Genomic DNA, 21,327 nt, shown 5'->3' with positions numbered 1-21,327 from the left:
ATCTCCAACCAATATAGCCCCTTTAATGAGATCTAGATAAGGGGTATCTAAATGAAATTAGGGTTAATTGAGGTCTAGTGGCAGGTTCGGGGTACAGGAAGTTAAATAGAGCTCCCCTGTAACCCCTTTGGATACAGCACAAGGATACAGAGTTAAATGAGTTCTAGTGGCAGCCCAGAGTCCCCTGTAAAGGAATTTACAGGCCCAAAAACCCAGATTGTTAAAAGAGGTTTATTATGGGGTTTGGAAGTAAGGTTAAAGTCTGGTTAGTAAAAAGTATTAGGTAAAGAGAGAAGTATCCCGGAAGTTCCAGTGAGTCTGTGATGCAAAGCATGGTGCTAGCATGTTTCCACTCTCTGCCAAGAGATGATTCCAGCTTGGCTCTTTTATAAGGAGAGATTTGGCTAAAGGGGCCTATGGATGGAGTCCCAGGTTGGCTGGGTTTCAGCGAGGGCTAGAATTTGCTAGGTGGGGGTGGGAAACCTGAGCAGATCATTAGAATGAGGGCTGAGACAGCCCAAGTTAGCTCAGATCTGATGGAGGCTGGGAGAGCTCGGATATCTCCCACTGGAATTCAAAAGGGTGCTTTTGACCAGGACTTGTGAATCAAAGGTCAGCAATGGGGGTTGGGAATCAGAAAGGAATCTTAAAGGGGCCACAACCTACATCATCTTGAAAGCAATAAAATTAACAAAAACAAATTTAAATAAGCAAACAAAAATTAAAACTAAAATGCACAAAACCATATACTTTAAAGTATTTAAAATAAACATGTAAGTTAATTTTAATAAAAATAATGTCTATAATTTTCTTTTTTTGCCTCTGTCCTCTTTTGTTATCTTTTTCTTCTCTGCATATTACCCAGTTTTGTTTCTGTTATTATTTTTTGCATCATGTTCTCTTTCCGACTATTTCATTTGTGATCCCTAAATGATTCCAAAACATGACTAAGAATATGAATCTTATATATTGTAGGAAAGAAGACACTATCAGATCTCAGGTTGTATTATAAACTGGTGGTTGTCAAAAAAAATCTGGCTAAGAAAGAGAGTTGGATCAGGTGTAACAAATTAGGTACATAATACAGAGTGATGATTACAGTAATCTAGTCATATCTTTACCTACAGATTCTCTTAAAACCATTTTTTCCCTCATTTATACCTCTGAACCTTTCCAAGATATCTTGAGTTTTACTGGCTAGATTTCTTTCTTAAGGACCAGATCTTAAACCAAAACAATCTGATTCTAATTGACCACCCGCAGGTCCTAGGTTAAGCTCTATTTGGTCATTGTTTGGATCTAGATTGACTTATAAGATTTAATGTAAATAACAGTCATTTCTGCTTGGGCCAGAAACCCTGAGGAAAGATTTATTAATTTAATTGGGGAGGTCTAGTGTAAGAGGAGATTCTCTGTTTCAATTGTACCTAGCCTTAATCACTGAATGTGTGTGATCTTAGTCAAACTGAGATCTAGTAAAGATCTTAGTTTAAAAAGGCCAAGTTCTCCCTTTGCATTGAGGGACAGTTCCAGTGGTCTTGATCTATATCTTGCCACAGGACCCAGATAATTCTGGAGGGGGAAGTGAGACAGGTGACTTTGCATAGCTCTCCCTCATTTAAATCCAATTCACTTGGATATCATGGCATCATCTCCCTGATGTCATGGTCCTCTTTGAGAAAGGACAAATAACAATAGTGTTTGATAAATCAAAAAAAAATAAAAATCAAGCTTTGGGGATAAGAACTCACTATTTGGCAAAAACTGCCGGAAAAGCTAAAAAGCAATTTGGCAGAAAATAGGTATAGATCACCTTCTCAAATCATATGCAAGGTAGGGTCAAAATGGGTTCATGATTTAGAAATAAAGGGTGATGTTATAAGCAAATTAGGGAATCATGAAACAGTTTGTCAGATTTATGAATAAGGGAAGAATTTATTATCAAATAAGAAGTAGAGAGCATTATAGGATATACAGTAGAGAATTTTGATTACATTAAATTAAAAAGTAATATGCTAATATTAGGAGGAAAGCAAGATACTGGGGAAAATTTTATAGCAAGTTTCTCTGAAAGAAAGTTTTCTCTGAAAGGCTTCATTTCTTAACTATATAGAGAACTGAGTTAAAGGTATAAGAATACAAATCATTCTCTAATTGATAAATGGTCAAAGAATATGAATAGACAGTTTTCAGAAGAAGAAATCAAAATTACCCAGTCATATAAAAATGTTTTAATTACTAATAATTAGGGAAATACAAATCAAAACAAGTCTAAGGTACTACTTCACACCTATCAGATATTATGACAAAAAAGGTGACTTCTTGTGCCACAGTTGTCTTTTATTATCCTAACTCAGTTTCCCTAAATTGTCCTGCCTCAGTTTCCCTAATTGTTCTGCCTCAGTTTATAATTGCTCTGCTCAATCCCGCAAAACCACCCCTCCCTCTTAATCAGAATATTTGATAAGGATAAAAGATCTTCTATTTTAGAATATCAGAATGCCTCTCCCCATCCCACGCTATCAGAATATCAGATACCATCTTATCAAGATGCCTCTTCCCATCTCTCCAGTGCTTACCTCCATTATGTCATCCCCATCTCCCACCCCACCCTGTCAGAGTCCCTGTTCTCACTCTCTGCACCCTGACTCCGTCCCTCACTCTACCCCCTGTGTCTGAGCCACCTGTATATATGTCATTGAGAACTCACATTAGCTGCTGGATGCTGGATTCTTGCAGACAATAGTCTCATTCAGCCCTGGAACCAAACTATGGATCCATTTGGTCCTAGTAAATCTCTTCCTTTCAAAAAGAATATTAAATACTCTCTAATCTCTATCTTACCTCAGTTTCTTTGGCATTACAGACTGACAATTATTGGAAGAGATGTGGAAAAATTGGGACACTGTGCCATTGGTAGAGTGGTGAACTAATCTAATCTTTAGAGAGCAAAGGGATAGAAAACTGCACATATGCTTTGCCCTGACAATACTGTTGAGGAATGAGACACCCTAACAGAGTTTGGGAGTCCCCAGGCTGGTGTCACAGGTTTTCTGAAAGAATTCACAATTCCAGTCTTCAGGTTAAGGTTGGCAAAAGAGGGTTTATTGACACTGAGAGGTTCCCCGGGGGGCTAGATCCTGATTAGGAAAGTAGCAAAGAATTGAGAGACAGTTTAATTTTATTTAGTCTTCTGCAGCCAGGGCTAGGGATCCATCTCTCAATGAATTAAGGGTGGAAAGAGGTGGCCTGAAGAGTAATCTCCAGTTGAATGAAGGGTGGTGATTATTTTAGGAGTTTCTCCAAGGCTAGAAATTAAAGAGTGATCTCTGGGTGAATTAAGGGTGGTGGTTGGGTGGAGGTCCAAAGCCAAAAGCTTCAGGGTTTTCTGACCCAGGCTCTCCACAAAGATCAGGGGACCGAAGAGTCCTATTACATTAATATCACTACTAAATCTGTATCCCAAAGAGATCAAAGAAAAATGAAAAGGTCCTTTATACATAAAAATATTCATAACAGCTCTTTTGTGGTGGTAAAAAAATGGAAATTGAAGGGATGCCTATCAACTAAGGAATGACTGAACAAGTGGTGGTATATGATTGTATAGAAATACTATTGTGTTATAAGAAATGATCAGTAGGGTGATTTCAGAAAACCTGGGAAGACTTAATACGAACGAAATAAAGTGAGCAGAGCCAAAAGATCACTATACACAGTAACAGCAATATTGTACAATGATCAACTCTGTATAACTTATCTATTCTCAGGTATACAATGATCTAAGACAATTCTTAAGTACTTTGATGAAAAATGTTTTCTACCTCCAGAGAAATAACTGATGAAGTATGAATGCAGATACTTTTTCTTTTGCTTTCTTTCTTTCTTTTTCTTTCTTTCTCTCTTTCTCTTTCTCTCTTTCTTTCTTTCTTTTTTGGTTTCTCTTTTACAATAAGGCTAATATGGAAATAAGTTTTATATGACTTTAGATGTATAATCTGTATCAAAGTTCTTCCCTTTTCAAGAAGTGAAGAGGAGAGGAGGCCAAAAAATAATAAAAAATTAATGTTAATGATTATTTTACATATAATTGAGAAAACTAAAATAAAAACATTCTTTAAAAAAAGCATTTTCCTTGATCAGGAGGGAAAAGATTCTCATGATCTTTACAAAAATATAATTAAAGCATTGCCACCTACCCTATAGCAGCATCTAACCATATTATTATGTTTTAAACTTGAAGACAACATGGTACAATATAAAAAGTGACAGCTTTGGAACAAAATGTCTTTGGTTCAGATCCCAACTTCTTACTTAAGACCCTTAGTCTAATCCTGGAGATGTCATGATCTCTCTAGGTGTCAGTTCGTCATTTTAAAATGATGGAGGAGGGAATTAACTAGGTAATTTCTAAGATCCCTTCCATTTCTAAATCTGTGATTTTAAAAAGTTTTAACAATCTGCTTCTATGAAAGAATTAGAAAGCCATAAATTTTGCAATACAGTTAAAGATAAGAAATAATGAACATAAATATACTTCTAAAGTACATTTTTGGACATGGTAGACATGTGAATTTGTTCTCTTTCTGTTGGGAAGATTAGATAAGTCTCCTGGTAGGAGGTGGCAGCTGAACTGCTGAAGAAAGAGAATTACAGTCGGTAGAGATAAAGAAGGAATATATTCTAAGTGTGCATACAGGCACAATCTCACCCTTCCAGTAGATTAGAAAGTAATAAAAAACTTTGTGAATAACCTTCCCCTCTTCTTGCTCCTGAAGCTGGGAGAAGCTCTCCAGACCAAGAAGATTCCCCCAAAAAAGTGAACATGGTAACATTTGTAAAAGGATGAAAAAGATATCTTAGAAAAGGTATCATTCCAACAGGAAGCGCTAATAAATATTTGCATCCTTTGCAAACTTTGAGTCAAGAAGTAGGAATGAAAAAAAAATCTTTATAGAAATGAACTTTAAACATATGAAGGAAAAAATTCCCTCAGTTATTGAACAAGGAAGTAATCAACTGATTCTAAAGAGATTTGGATCCAGTGGGGTTGGTTAACCTCCAAATTGTGCTAAACCAGCTCCTAATCCAAACTGTTGAAATTCTCAGTAGGAGAATAGCTCACAGCTATGACAAATATTACAAATTAGGTTTTGATTTGTTTGTTGTTTTGTTAGTTATCTAGACTTAAGAAAGTGATGGAGAAAATATTAAAATTCAGATTAGACTTTTAAAAATGTGGATTTGTTTTGTTTGATTATGCTTGTTTATCAGGAGGACCCGAGTTCAAATCTGGTCTCAGACACTTAACACTGTCTAGCTGTGTGACCTTGGGGAAGTCACTTAACCCCAGCCTCAAAAAAAAAAAAAAAAAAAGATTATGCTTGTTTATTACAATTGTTTTTTTCTTTTTTTATATATTGGTGGGAAGAGGAATTCTAGCAAAGTATTGCCAAGAAATAAAAAAAGGAAGAAATTAAAATGAAAGAAAAGAAGATTCCAAGGATTCCTAGCTTCCTCCAATTCTCAGCATTTTTTTAAAATGTATTATCTTCTCTCAGTATGCTGTGCCCTTAACAGAAAAGGTTCTATGCTCTATAAACAAAACAAGATTGAAGTAGCTCAGAAGAAACATGAGATCGGCAAAGTTAGACAATCCACCTCAATTGTTCATAGGAATTATTTGTGTCCAACCTATGGCAAAGCATTCTGAGTTTGTATTGGTCTGATCAGTCATAGTAACTTGACTCTAATAGTGATGTCATTTTGGTCAAACAATGAAGAACTAGGAGATCTTGTTTAAAAACTTTCAGTTATGGGGAATGACACTATGACTTTCACCTCTCTTTCCCTTTCCCTCCTCAACTTTTGTTCAGCTTTACTTTTTAAGGAGTTTTTTTTCCTGATATCTAGCCTAAATCTGCCTCTCTATAACTTTTATCCATTACCTCTGGTCTTGTCTTCATAGGTCAAGTGGGATAGCTCAAATTCTCCTTTTACATGACAGCTTTTTAAATCCATAAAGTCAAATATTCTGTTGTTCCCTAAATAAATAGCTTGTGGTTTAAGATTTGTACTACTGAATTTTTATTATAAATGACCAGGTAAAGCATTAAATAGGCTTTTGTTGACTATTGTGGGCAACAACTAGTCAATAATTAAAGTACTGTTTCTGAGGAAAAAAATAGGTCCAGAATTCTGAATTTAAACTATATCTCAAACCATTTGTGGTATAAGAACTCTTTGAATTTTAAAAACAAAACCAAGCTACCCACTTCCTTCTCCATTGATTTAAGTCAGTCAGTCACTCAGTCCATTGGAGTTTAAGTGAGTACTAAGTGACAGGCACTGTGTTAAGTGTTACATGGAAAAGAAAAAAAAACAAAAAACAAAACTCAAACCAACAAAAACCAAAAACAACTAACAATAGTCCCTGCTCTTGAGGACCTCACAAGTTTAATAGGGGAGACAACAGGTTAACAATTATGTGCAAACAAGAGTTATAAAGGATAAGTGAAGGATTGTTGTTAATAGTAATAATAATAATAAGCTTCTTAATTGTATCTATCCTAAATAATAATGAAAAATCTTTAAATTCAGCATATCAATTTTAATTTTTTTTTAATATGCATGGGTAATTTTTCAGCATTGACAATTGCAAAACCTTTTGTTCCAATTTTTCCCCTCCTTCCCCCCACTCCCTCCCCCAAATGGCAGTTAGACCAAAACATGTTAAATATGTTAAAGTATATGTTAATACAATATATGTATACATATCCATACAGTTATTTAGCTGCACAAGAAGAATTGGACTTTGAAATAGTGTGCAATTAACCTGTGAAGGAAATCAAAAATGCAGGCTAACAAAAATAGAGGGATTGGGAATTCTATGTAGTGGTTCGCACTCAATTCATTACTGCTCTATTGGAACTGATTTGGTTCATCTCATTGTTGAAGAATTGATCATCATATAGTACTGTTGTTGAAGTATGTAATGATCTCCTGGTTTTGCTCACTTCAGTCAGTATCAGTTCATGTAAGTCTCTCCAGGCTTTCTTAAATCATCCTTTTGGTAATTTCTTACAGAACAATAATATTGCATAACATTCATATACCACAATTTATTCAGCCATTCTCTAATTGATGGGCATCCACTCAGTTTCCAGTTTCTGGCCATTACAAAGAGTACTGCCAAAAACATTATTGCATATACAGGTCCCTATCCCTTCTTTAAGATCTCTTTGGGATATAAGCCCAGTAGTAATACTGCTGGATCAAAGGGCATGCACAGTTTGATAACTTTTTGAGCATAGTTCCAAATCTCTCTCCAGAATGGCTGGATGTATTCACAATTACACCAACAATATATCAGTGTCCCAGTTTTCCCACATCCCCTCCAACATTCTGCATTATCTTTCTCTGTCATTCTAGCCAATCTGACAGGTGTGTAGTGGTATCTCAGAGCTGTCTTAATTTGCATTTCTCTGATTAATAATGACTTAGAGCATCTTTTCATATGGCTAGAAATAGTTTCAATTTCTTTGTCTGATAATTGCCTGTTCATATCCTTTGACCATTTATCAATTAGAGAATGGCTTGATTTCTTATAAATTAGAATCAATTCTCTATGTATTTTGGAAATGAGGCCTTTACCAGAACCTTTGACTGTAAAAATGTTTTCCCAATTTCTTGCTTCCCTTCTAATCTTGTCTGTATTAGTTTTGTTTGTACAAAAACTTTTCAATTTGATATAATCAAAAGTTTCTATTTTGTGATCAATAATGATCTCTAGTTCTTCTTTGGTCATAAATTCTTTCCTTCTCCACAGGTCTGAGAGGTAAACTATCCTATATTTCCTCTAATTTATTTATAATCTCATTCTTTATTCCTAGGTCATGAACCCATTTTGACTTTATCTTGGTGTAAGGTGTTAAGTGTGGGTCAATGCCTAGTTTCTGCCATACTCATTTCCAATTTTCCCAGCAGTTTTTGTCAAACAGTAAATTCTTATTCCAAAAGCTGGGGTTTTTGGGTTTGTCAAACACTAGATTATTAAATTTATTGACTATTTTGTCCTTTGAACCTAACATATTCCATTGATCAATTAGTCTATTTCTTAGCCAATACTAAGTAGTTTTGCTAACTGCTGATTTATAATATAATTTTAGATCTGGTACAGCTAGGCTACCTTCATTTGATTTTTTTTTCCCATTAGTTCCCTTGACTTTTTTTTTTTCCATATGAACTTTGTTGTTATTTTTTTCTAGGTCAATAAAAGTTTTTTGGGGAGTCTGATTGGTATTGCGCTAAAAGCATTTGGTAGTATTGTCATCTTTATTATATTTGCTTCCCTTATCCAAGAGCATTTAATATTTTTCCATTTGGTTAGATCTGACTTTATTTGTATGCAAAGTATTTTGTACTTTTGCTCATATAGTTCCTGATTTTCCCTTGGCAGATAGATTCCCAAATATTTTATACTATTGGTAGTTACTTTAAATGAAATTTCTCTTTATAACTCTGTTGGATTTTTGTTATTGATATATAAGAATGCTGATGACTTATGTGGGTTTATTTTGTATCCTGCAACTTTGCTAAAGGTGTGGATTATTTTTAATAGCTTTTTGGTAGACTCTCTGGGGTTCTCTAAGTATACCATCATATCATCAGCAAAGAGTGCTAATTTGGTTTCCTCATTACTTACTCTATTCCTATAATCTCTTTCACAACTTTTCATTGTTGAAGCTAGCATTTCTAATACAATATTGAATAATAATGGTGATAGTGGGCAACTTTGTTTCACTCCTGATCTTATTGGGAATGGTTCCAGTTTATCCCCATTACATATGATGCTTACTGATGGTTTTAAACAGATGCTACTGATTATTTTAAGGAAAAGTCCATTTATTCCTATACTCCCTAGTGTTTTTAATAGGAATGGCTATCATATTCTATCAAATGCTTTTTCTGCATCTATTGAGGTGATCATATGGTTTTTGTTAATTTGGTTATTAACATGGTCAATTATACTAATAGTTTTCCTAATATTTAACCAGCCCTACATTCCTGGTATAAATCCTACTTGGTCATGATGTATTATCCTGGGGATGATTTTCTGTAGTGTTTTGATAATATTTTATGTAAGATTTTAGTATCAATATTCATTAAGAAGACTGATCTATAATTTTCTTTCTCTGTTTTCCACCTACCTGGTTTAGGTATCAGTATCATGTTTGTGTCATAAAAGGAATTTGGTAGGAGTCCTTCATTCCCTATTTTTTCAAATAGTTTATATAGCATTGGGATTAATTGTTCTTTAAATGTTTGATAGAATTCACATATAAATTCATCTGGTCCTGGGGATTTTTTTCTTAGGGAGTTGATTAATAGCTTGTTCTATTTCTTTTTCTGAAATGGGACTATTTAAGCAATTTACTTCCTCCTCTATTAATCTGGGAGGCCTATATTTTTGAAGGTAGTCATCCATTTCACTTAGGTTATCAAATTTATTGGCATAAAGTTGGGAAAAGGAATTCCTTATTATTGCTCTAATTTCCTCTTCAGTGGTGGAAATTTCTCCCTTTTCATTTTTAAGTCTAAAAATTTGATTTTCCTCTTTATTTTTTCTGATCAGATTTACCAAAGGCTTATCTATGTTATTAGTTTTTTCATAAAACCAACTCTTAGTTTTGTTTATTAATTCAATATTTTTTTACTTTCAATATTATTAATTTCTCCTTTTAATTTTAGAATTTCAAGGTTAGTATTTAATTGGGGGTTCTTAATTTGGTCTTTTTCTAGCTTTTTAAGTTGCAAGCCCAATTCATTGATCTTTTCTTTCTCTATTTTATTCAAGTAAGCCTTTAAAGATATAAAATTTCCCCTTATCACTGCTTTGGCTGCATCTTATAAATTTTGATATGATATCTCATCATTGTTATTTTCTTGGGTGAAATTATTAATTGTGTCTATGATTTGCTGTTTCAACCAATCATTCTTTAAGATGAGATTATTTTGTTTTTAATTACTTTTTGATCTATTTACCCCTAGCTTTTTGTTGAATGTAGTTTTTCTTGCATTGTGATCTGAAAAGAATGCATTTACTATTTCTGCCTTCAGCATATTGATTTTTAAATATTTTATTTTTGTTTTCAACATAAAATTCTCTCCCTTCTATCTTTCCATCCATTGAGAAGACAAGAAATATGATATCTACTATACATTTGATGTTATAAATTTTTTTTCCATTAGATATATTCCTGTTCTCCCCCTTCTATACTTCCTTCTCAGAGATAAGAAAAAGAAAAGGAAAAAATGTGCTTCAGTCTGCATGGAATCTATCAGTTTTTTATCTAGAGGTAAATAGAATTTTACATCGTGTGTACTTGTGATGACGTTTAAATTTAGGGAACCAAAATGAAATTAGGGTTTCTGGTGTTCAGGGAGTTAAATGAGGTCTAGTGGCAGGTTTGGGGTTCAGGGAACCAAATGGAGATGTTTGGCTCCCTGCAACTCCTTGGGATTTGGTGCAAGAGTGGGGCCTCCCTTCTGGCAGCACAGAGGTTCTCTGTAAAGCAATTTACAGACCCAAAAACCTATATTGATAAGAGGTTTATTATAAGAATTGGAAGTAAGGTTAGAAATCCTGACATAGAGGCATAAAGTCTGGTTAGGGAAATAGGTGAGGATAAGGAAAGGATAACACTGGAAAAGAATATTATTCCAGTGGGCAGATTTATAGAAAATGGAGTTTTGCACTGAGAATGCAGTTCTCAGTGGATAGAAGGTCCTGGCAGAAAAGGGAGCTGCCAAGGTCTATCTGCATAGACCTTAGTTGATGGAAGCTCATTTTATTGGTTGTCTTGGTGGGGGTTGGGAAATCGGAGCAGATCAGAACCAATGGAAGATGGGAGAGCCTAAGTTGGCTCAGATCCAGTGGGGGGTGGGATAAGCCCAGATCTCCTATTGGAATTCAAAGGGATGCTTTTGATCAGGATTTGTGAATCAAAGGTCCTGGCATCTGGAAAAGACAACTTTTTTCTGGAGAGGATATGCCTCAGCCAGGAAGGACTGAGAATCTGAAAGGAATTACAGATCAACAGGAAATATAGTTTTTTAAAGGGACCACAACTTGCTTCATTCCCCCCAGAAGCAGTTAAAACTTAAATTCATTTAAGGGAAAAAGGAGGCAGAGCCTCTTATTGAGGCATATTTGAAAGAGATTTTCTCTTTCAAGGATTTTCAGAGTTTTGGAGTCCCTTCTTCATTTGGAGTGGTAGTAGATTATTATATTGGTAAGTTAAATCTTTCATAGTAATTAGCTTTATAATGTCATTATTATTATGTAGATTTTTCTCCTGATTCTGCTCACTTCACTTTGTATCAATTCATGTAAATCAGGTCAATGTAAATTCATATAAGATTTTTTTGAAACTATTTCCTTTATCATTTTTATAGTACAATAGTGTTCCATCGATTGCCTGTCATCGGGGGGAGGGAATGGAGGGGGGGGGTAATTTGGAAAAATGAATACAAGGGATAATATTATAAAAAAAATTACTCAAGCATATATACTGTGGAAAAAATTCTAAATAAAAATAAAATAAAATAAAATAAAGAGATAGGAATAAAAAACCAAAAAACAAAAACAAACAAAAACAATAGTGTTCCATTACATTCATATAACATAACTTGTTCAGTCATTCCTCAGTTTATGGGCATCCCCTCAGTTTCCAATTCTTTGCCACCACAAAAAGAGCTGCTATAAATATTTGTTTTTTATATATAGTCCCTTTTCCTTTTTCTTTGATCTCTTAGGATACAGATTCAGTAACACTGTTGCTGAGTCAAAGGGTTTTCAAATTGTTTTTGAGAATGGTTGGACCAATTAACAATTCCATCAATAATGCATTAGAGTCCCTATTTTCCATCCACCCACATTTATCACTTTCCTTTTCTGTAATTTTAGAAAATCAGATGAATGATACCTCAAAGTTGTTTTAATTTATATTTCTCTATTAGTAATTAAGAGCATTCTTCTCTCTCCTGCCCCATTATTTATCGCTTTAATTTTTTCTTCTGAAAACTGCTTGTTATATATTTTGAGCATTATTCATTTGGGTAATGGCTCTTATATCCTTATATAAATTTGATTCAGTTTCTTATATATTTAATAAATTAGCCCTTATCATAGAAACATGTTGTAAAATGTAAAATACTTTCCCAGTTTCTGTTTTCCCTTTTTTTTTTGCTTCTTTTTCCTTTAAAAATATTTATTTTTAACATTATTTTTAAAAATTGAATTCTAAAGCCTTTCCCTTCCTAGTACTCCTTCTCTACCCAATGAAATGATAAGCAATGTGATGTCAAGTTTACATATGAAATAGCACAAAACATACTTCAATATTAACCATATCACAAAAAGCAAGAAAAACCAAAAAAGTGACAAAATTATACTTCAATTTGTTTTCAGAATTTATCAATTTTTTTCTCTGGGGAGGAATAGTATTTTTCTCCAAGAGTCCTTTGGAATTTTCTCGGATCATCATATTGATCATTAAGTCCTTCACAGTTGATCAACATTACACTTATTGTTATTGTGTACTATGATTTTTTTGTTCTGTTCATTTCATATGTCTTTCCATGTTTTTTTTTTTAAACCATCCTGCTTCTCATTTCTTGTAATACAATTATACTTCATCACAATTACATACTATAACTTGTTCAGCCATACCTCAGTTGATGGCTATTCTTTCAATTTCCAATCCTTTGACACCACAAAAAGAATTACTATAATATATTTTTGTAAATATGGGTCCTTTTCCCTTTCTTTTTATCTCTCTGGAGTATAGACTAGTTACGGTACTGCAAGGTCAAATGGTTTTCATGACCCTTTGAAAATAGTTCCAAATTGTTCTCCAAAATGGTTGGAACATTTCACAACTCCACCAATAGTTTATTAATGTGCCTATTTCCCCTCATCTTTTCCAGTATTTGTCATTTCTGAGAGGTGTAAGGCGGCATCCCAGAATTGTTTTATTTTGCATTTCTCAAATCAATAGTGATTTAGAGCATTTTTATATAATTAAAGATGACTTTGATTTCTTCTTCTGAAAACTACTAAACCCTTAACAATTTATCAATTAGGAAATGACTTATTTTTTATAAATTTGACTCAGTTTCCTATATATTTGAGAAATGAAGCTTTTATCAGATCACAATGTAGTTTCTGTGTATATTTTTGCCTTTGGAGCAGCTAGGTGCTACAGTGGATAGATACTTCTTTCTGAGTTAAACCTGGCTTCAGACACTTAGTAGCCATGTGATCAATGGAGCCACAATGGTGGAGAAAAGATAGTGATTCACCTGAGTTCTCCCCAGACCCCTCTAAATACCAATTTCTAAAACAGGAGAATCCACAAAAGTACAAGGTAAAATAATTTTAAATTATTTTAAAATTACCTTAGAAATACCTTAGAAAATGACAGGAAAGGTCTTTTGCCCTTGGAATGTGTACACAGGGTATAGTTCTACACCAGCACAGAGTAGGTCCCACAAACCAGGAGCGGGTCTTGGGATCAGCAGTGGTAGCTGTGCCATCCAAAGCTCTTAGACTCTTTAACAGATGGTAAAGGGGTAAACAACTGATCAGAAGAGATTACAGGGCTTGCTTTGCCCATACTCAAATGTGGGCCAGAGTCCTCGGTGGCAGTCTCAGGGTGAGGAAGAGCACTAATACACCAGAGCTTACAGCCAGAGTGAGGACCCTTGTCACAATTTTAGGGCATTACAAAGTGCTTATAGTCATTCACAATCCAGAGCACAGGCCAAGAAGGTAGTAAATTCACCTCTTCTTAGATCATACCGCTTTGGAGGAACTGAATACTTACAGGTCCCTAGAAATATCTCTGAAAACAGTAGCACAAACTCCCTGAAGCTTGGAACTTCTCATTCTTTAAACAGAGATCAAATGGTAAAAGAGATACAAAATTTCAAAGAAAAAAAAAACTCCTTAAAAAGTAGAATTGATTAAATGGAAAAGGAACTACAAAAGCTCACTGAAGAAAATAATTCCTTAAAAATTAGAATTGAACAAATGGAAGCTTATGACTTTATGAGAAACCAGGAGCAACAAAACAAAACTGGAGGAATGAACGATGTGAAACATCTCACTGGAAAAACGACTGAGAAAAAATGGACATTCAACGAACTTGCAGATTTTCAGGATTTTTTCTCAACCAAACCTGAACTTAATAGCAAAGGAGGAGGGATAGGAGAAAGAGACAGAATAGGATAAATGGCAGGGGGAATATGATGGAAGGAAATATATCTAGCCATTATAATAGTTGCATAAATCTTTTTTTTTTTTTAATTTAGTATTTCATTTCCTCCCAATTACATGTAAGAAACTTTGTTTTTAAAACTTTGAGGTCCAAATTCTTTCCCTTCCTCCTTCCCCACCCCCCCTCATTGAAAAGGCAAGCAATTAGGTATTGGTTATACATGTGTAGTCAGGCAAAACACATTTCCATGTTGGTCACGTTGTGAAAGAAAGAAGGAGGAAGAGGAAGAAGAGAAGGAAGAAAGGAAGAAGAAGGAATGAAGGAAGAAAGGAAGGAAGGAAGAAAGGAAGAAAGGAAGAAAGGAAGGAAAGAAAACTTAAAAATAAAGTGTAAAAAAAAAAGTATGCTTCAATCTGTATTTAGACAAAATCATTTCTTTGCCTGGCATTGGATAGCATTTTTGAGTAAGTTCTCAGAGTACTCTTAGATCTTTGTATTGCTGAGAATAGTTAAATCGTTCATAGCTGATGATTTCACAATACTGTTACTTTGTATACAGTTCTTTTCACTTTTCAACAGCCGACTCTTTCCAAGTTATTCTGAGAGCATTCTGCTCATTTCTTATAGTATTCCATAACAATTACATAGCATAGTTTGTTCAGCAATTCCCTAAGTAATGAGGATGTTAGAATGGAGGGCAGGTTGTGATAAGCAAAATGGGGGAGGATGTGCAGTGGGGAGGCATTGGCAGTCACAAGGTTACTTCACTGATCTTTTGTGTTGGTCATATAGGAGAGAATTCACTATTATATCAACTAATAAGAATAAGCTAGCATTTATGGATGCTTTCAATTTCAGATTCTACCCTCAGAATCTAGAATAATAGGGCAGTTTTCCTTGACAATTTCTTGAAAGATGATGTGTAGGCTCTTTTTTGATCATGGTTTTCAGGTAGTGCAATAATTAAAAAATTATCTCTCCTGGATCTGTTTGCTAGGTCAGCTGTTTTTCCAGTGAGGTATTTTTACATTATTTTCTATTTTTTCATTCTTTTGTTTTGCTATATTGTTGATTTCTCATAAAATCATTCCATTTGCTCAATTTTACTTTTTAAGGAGTTTTTTTCTTCAGTAAATTTTTGTGCCTCTTTCTATTTGACCAGTTCTGCTTTATTAAGGTATTCTTCTCCTCAATTGCTTTTTGTAGTTCCTTTACCATTTGGCTTATTTCTTTTTTTAAGGTATTATTTTCTTCAGTATTTTTGTTTATGTCTCTTTTACCAAGCTGTTGATTTATTTTTCATGATTTTCTTGCATCACTCTCATTTCTCTTCCCATTTTTTCCTGTCTCTCTCTTATTTTATTTTCAAAATCTTCTTTTGAGCTCTTCCATGACCTAAAACTTCCATGACCTTTTTCTTGGAGTTTTGAATTTAGGAAATTTGACTTTCAATCTTCCTTATGCCATAAAAACTTTCAATGTTCAGAATCTTTTACTCTTACTTGCTCAGTTCCCCAGCCTATTTCTTGTTTGTTAAAGTAGGGCTCTGCTTCCAGGATGGAGGGTGCACTGTTCAAAGCTTCATAATTTTTGTGTAGCTATCTTCAGAGATTTTTCTAAGGACCAGTAAGACCATATCATTCTGAAAAAGTGAAAAACTAAGGAGATTTGTGCTTACAAGTCTCCTGGCCTTTGCTCTGGTCTGTGAGTAACCACAAGCATTCTTTTTTTCCCTGGAATTGTAATGAGAGTCCCTGATGCATTGTGGTCACAAACTCTAGTTTGTGTTAGTACTCCTCCTCATCCTGGAACTTCCACCTAGGACTCACCTCTGAATATGGGCAAAACAGCTCCTAGTACCATCTGTAATATTCTGACCATTTGTTTGATCTCCTTACTATCTCTGGCCTGAAAGCTATGGAAGTCACAGCTGCTTCTGATTCAAGACCTGTTCCTGGGTTGCTGGAACCTGAGCTATGCTGGCTCACTGTAGCTGGTGGATCAGATCTTTCCTGCCAACTTCCAACTTGTCCTGCTCAGGAAACTAGTTTCCCATCATCTTTTGTGGATGCTTCTCTAGAATTTGTTTAGAATCATTATTTAAAAGTATTTGGGGGAGAACTTGGGTGAGTCCCTGCCTTTACTTTGCTATTTTGGCTCTTCCTCTCCCCCATAAGCTTTACTTAGCATTTATATAACATACTCATTTATCCTCATTTTGCTCATGATACTCTAGTGAGGTAGGTAAGGCAGATCCTGACACTTCTAGTTTATAGCTAAGGGAAAAAAAAAAAAAAACATAATAAGTTTAAGCTTTTATATAGTCCAGACTTGCTTGATTTGTTTGTGGAAGAGCTGAAACTAGAATTCATTTTTCCTTACTCCAAAAATAAGTAAGTTTTTTTTTTTAATTGCAACTTTGTGGACCCAGAATATTATTTCTTATCTATTTCATTTTCCCCATGAAAATCTGCTTCCTTTCATCCTAACAAAATATATCACCCTTAAAAAACAAACAAACAAAACAAAACAAAACAAAAGAAAATAAAATAAAACAGGGCAAAAATCTGAGTTGGTTTACAAATACATGTATCCTGTGAAGATATTGTAAATATTAAAGACTTCTACAATCTGTCCCCTCAAGTAGCTTTCTAATTATTTCATTTCTCTCTTTGTGTACTTTCTGATCCTGTCAAATTGACTTGTACCCACCTCCACCCTCTCAATGTTATTACCTTCTCTTTGAGATTACCTTCTATTTATATTACTCATGTTTTGCATATACAATTTTTTGCATATTTCCAATACTATTAGAATATGAGTTCCTTGAAGGGGACTATGTTTTTGCCTTTTTATACCCAGGATTTAGCACAGTGCTAATCACAAAATATAGTTCTAGCTTTACATAAATTTGCATTATGCAAATGTACAAATTCAACTTTAGTAAAGAATTCTTAAAGGAATCTGCATTCCCCAAAAAAGACGAAAATTAACTTAACTGTACAATACTGTGTCCCTCTTGGCAAAGGTCTTCTAGAGAAATTCGTCGATGTTTCCAATGTGGAAAAGTTGGTCATCTAAGAGCTCAATGTAGACATGGAGATAGAGTGAGAAGACAGGATGAGAGAAGACCTAAAACCCCATGTCCAAAATGTCACAAGGGTTTGTTCCAGGGAAATGAGAGGCAAAGCCCAGCTTCAAGATATCAATCAAAAAATAGGTGGAGCATGATGGCCGCTGAGGTTACACCCTAAGAGCCTTTAGAAGGTCAGGACTCTAAAAGTAATCACATGGAAGAAAGGGATTATCTGATCAATCAGCCAAAAGATAATCAGATAGCAGAAATGGATTATACTTGGGGAAAATACAGGCCTTTTAAACCAATAGAACTGTGTCCAGTGCAAACAACTCTAATGTAATTACCAGATGATGAGAAGAGATGTAGAAAGTGGTAAATAGAAGGAAATTAGATAGGTTAACTTCCTGGCAGAGAGTATTTGCTTGTATTTTAACAGACAGAAGGAAACAGAAGAAGAAGGAAACAGATGGGAGCACCTGGAGAGAGACGAAAAAGAGAAAAACCTCAAAATAAAGGGGAAGCTAAGAAACATCTGACACTGAAAGAGCATGGCTAATAAGGAGACTTTAAAACCAGCAGAAATCATTGGATTTCCTAACACAAGATGAGACTAATGGACAATGGACTTACGGACATGTATAAATTCTCAATTTATGATTATTTGGTCATGTTATTTGTTACATCACTTCCAGCATGTGTTATGTTACTATGTGTTTATGTAATTATGTGTAATACCTCCCATATTGATGGATTTATGTTTCAAGGCCATGACTACCCTATGTTCTAAATCAAAAGAAAGGGGGAGATGTTAGGATTACAAAGTGATAACTCAGATTATCTAAATAATTCTCTAGCTCAGAATTCACACCTTTGGTTCAGGCCTTTGAAAGGAGTTTGCTTGCACCTTTGGACTTGGGGGGGGGGGTTTACATGTTTGCACTTTTAAGAGGAGCAAATTCATTGGTTGAAGTATTTCTCCCAAGCCCTGTTGAGTTCTCACTAGCCCAATCTCTGCGAGGATAAAAGAGGGCAGCATTGGGTCTGGAGAGTAGTCTGACTGGGAGATTGAGTTTAGACGATGGTCTGGAAGGAGAGTCTTGACAGAGGAAAATATTTTACAGAAAAGAGATCTCCTCCCAGAGAAGGATTATAACTTAGAGATGACAGGATCTTTACACTCTTTCTCTCTCTCTCTCTGTCTCTCTTTCTCTCTCTCCCTCCCTCTCTCTTTGTCTCTCTCTGTTCCTATCTCTTGGCTCTGCTCCATGGCTTCCCACATCCCATCAAAGAAAACCAAACTCTAAAATAATACTCTCCAGGTGAAGAGGAAAAGGAATGAGGGGAGAGACCACCAACTCCTTGTCCTCAGCCAGATAGGGTCTGAGCTGGAGATCTCAGGTGCAGAGAGAGAAGACCTTTGCCTCACTCTGCCTACTTGCCCCTGATTGGCTCCAGCAATTTTGTCTTCAAATATGTCTATCCTTGCTCCTGCTTGTAACTTGTCCTCTCCTGGCCATGTTTGTGTCTGGCCATCATGTTTTTTCACTTTCTTTTCCAGTCAGGCTTGCATGTGGCTGGCTCCAGCCTGTGTGCTCTTTTGTTCTCACTTCTCTATCTCTGAACCTCCACAAGTAGTGATCCTCTTTCCCCTTTCCTCTCTATTTCCCAGGGCAAATTTGCATTATGTAAAAATCACTTTACTGAGATCTGTAGAATGGTTCATGTAATATAAAAACTGTTTGTAGTAAGCCCTTTTTTGTTGGCTGACTATTGGCTGTTTCTAAATTAAAGATTTCATCATCCAATTTTCTAACTTTGCAAGGGTGGTCCCAGGTGTCTGGAACACATTTCCTCCTCCAAATCCTTTCTTGTTCCTTCAAGTTCTTGCTTCCCCTTGAAATCACTTTGAAAAAGATTGTATTTACTTGTCCATACACATTTTATATTCCCAGAAAAATATAATCTCCTTGAGAACACAGAATGTTCTCTTTTTGTCTTTTTATCCCCAATGTTTAACAAAGAATTTGACATGTAGTAAGTACTTCATGCATTTTTGTTGAGTTAAATCAACAATGTAATGAATGTGGAGAATAAATGACAATACTAGACCATAAAAGATCAGAAGTGCATTGTCTTAATTTTTTCCCCCAGTGAATTTGCACTAGAAGTTCAAGTGAAGATAATTCTAATCATGGGACCACTGATTTAGAATTGAAAGAAATCTTAGATATCATGTAATACAACCTCCTGACACGAGAAAGAAATTATTTCTCAAAGCTCTAACAAGTCAAAAGTATAACTGTCTTTAGAACCTACTTCCTCTGCCTCTAAATAGAGCACTCTTTCTAATACTTTAATGTAAAATACAATAAATTAATTGTAGACCTGGATATATCCTCCAATTCACAGCTGGATCTTTCCAGACAAGATTCTTGAGATGCAAGATACTTCAGAAGCTTCTACTGATAAGTTTACCTTTCCTGGTCAGATAGATGATGCAGGCAGTTTATGAAATAGTATGGTAAGAGAGTAACAATACATTTCTCCCTTCAACTATCTACCTGGTGTATTGTTGTTGAATCAATCAAGTCAGATTCTTTGTAACCCCATGGACCATGTTGTATGGGAGTTTTCTTGGCAAAGATACTGGAGTGGTCTACCATTTCTTCTCCAGCTCATTTTACACACAAGGAAACTGAGGCAAGCAGTTTCCTTGGATTTGTCCAGGATTTGTCCAGTTGTAAATATCTGAGGTTGGATTTGAACTCAAAGTTTCCTAACTCCAGGTCCAGTGTTCTACCCCTTGAACCATTTAGTTGCCTTTACTTAGGTTACACTCTTCAGTAAATACATATATCAACAGTGGGATTGATGTAATGTGATTTTATGGTCCTCTGACTTTGGGGGGCTTCTGTTCTAATGGGTCAGTGGTCCGGGTCTTTTGGCTGTGGAATTTGCCTCAGGAAACTCCCATAGATCAAGCTCCTGAGACAATAGTGAATACGACCACTCCTCAATTCATTGCTGACTGGTAATCTTGTCAGTAATAATCTGATCAACCAAGAACCATTCCTCCTGGAGACCATTTCTTCCTACTTTGAGCCATAGAATTAGTGTATCTTTGAGTGAAAGCTGGACAAAATATCTCCTTTTCTCTGACTTAGGGTCAAAAACTCCTTGTAACTTCCTGTTTAAGTCCTTAATGAGAATCCTGTGACTACATAGCTTTGTGGAGGAAGAGGGGACTGGATGGACAACTCAGCTGAAGAAATCCTATAGAATTATGTAAGACAAATTATTGTTATTATTTTTATAGTTCCCAAATTGCTTTTGAACTGTCTAATGTGTATCTCTCCAGAGTGGGGATACTTTGTATTTCTCCCTCTGCACACAGAGAAACGCTTAGCTCAGTAGACATAAATAAAAGCTTGTCTAGCCTACTCTGAGCATGCACGAAAACTATAGCCTGAAGGCAAGTTCCCAGTCTTCCTCCTATCTAACAGCACTTCTACTTTTAATATTTAAAAATAGCAAGAGGCCTTTCATCATAATTGCCACCTACAAAATTGTGTCCAAACAATGGATTCTGGAGCCCAGAAATTTAATAACATTCTTGCACACATTGTACTTGCACTACGTAGTGCACATACACAGATGGGCAACAGAGATGTACTGATGACATTTTGGGCTTTTATTATACCACATCTTTCTCAGACTTAGGAATTTCAAGTCAGGGAAAGCTAGTCAGCAATTTTCAGAGAAGCAGTTAGGACATAACAATGAACCACTTTGATGGTAATGCTTTTTGCCAGGACTGTGTCTTGGGGCATTCTTATAAGGCTGGTGCCTGGAATGAAAACTACTTGAGAATATAATCACAACCGTATTTTTGTTTGTGTTTTGCTTTTTGCAGCAAACAGACGTTAAAATAACAATAATAGTTCAAACATTAAAATAATAATAATAATA

At 35.2% G+C, this 21,327-nt stretch overlaps 1 protein-coding gene across 1 annotated transcript in view; it reads right to left on the bottom strand.

The window, feature by feature from the left end:
* UGP2 (UDP-glucose pyrophosphorylase 2) overlaps positions 1-17,399 on the bottom strand; it is a 103,353-nt gene extending 85,954 nt beyond the window's left edge. The window contains exon 1 of the mRNA XM_074287043.1: positions 17,279-17,399. The gene's annotated coding sequence lies outside the window, so the exon portion shown is untranslated. The remainder of the gene's footprint in view (positions 1-17,278) is intronic.
* Between the last annotated feature and the right edge of the window lie 3,928 nt (positions 17,400-21,327).

This window comes from Sminthopsis crassicaudata, chromosome 2, assembly GCF_048593235.1.
Source record: "Sminthopsis crassicaudata isolate SCR6 chromosome 2, ASM4859323v1, whole genome shotgun sequence".
In the NCBI taxonomy this organism is placed as follows: Eukaryota; Metazoa; Chordata; class Mammalia; order Dasyuromorphia; family Dasyuridae; genus Sminthopsis; species Sminthopsis crassicaudata.
Note: the sequence above shows the minus strand (reverse complement) of the source record. Positions and strands in the feature narration are given on the sequence as shown.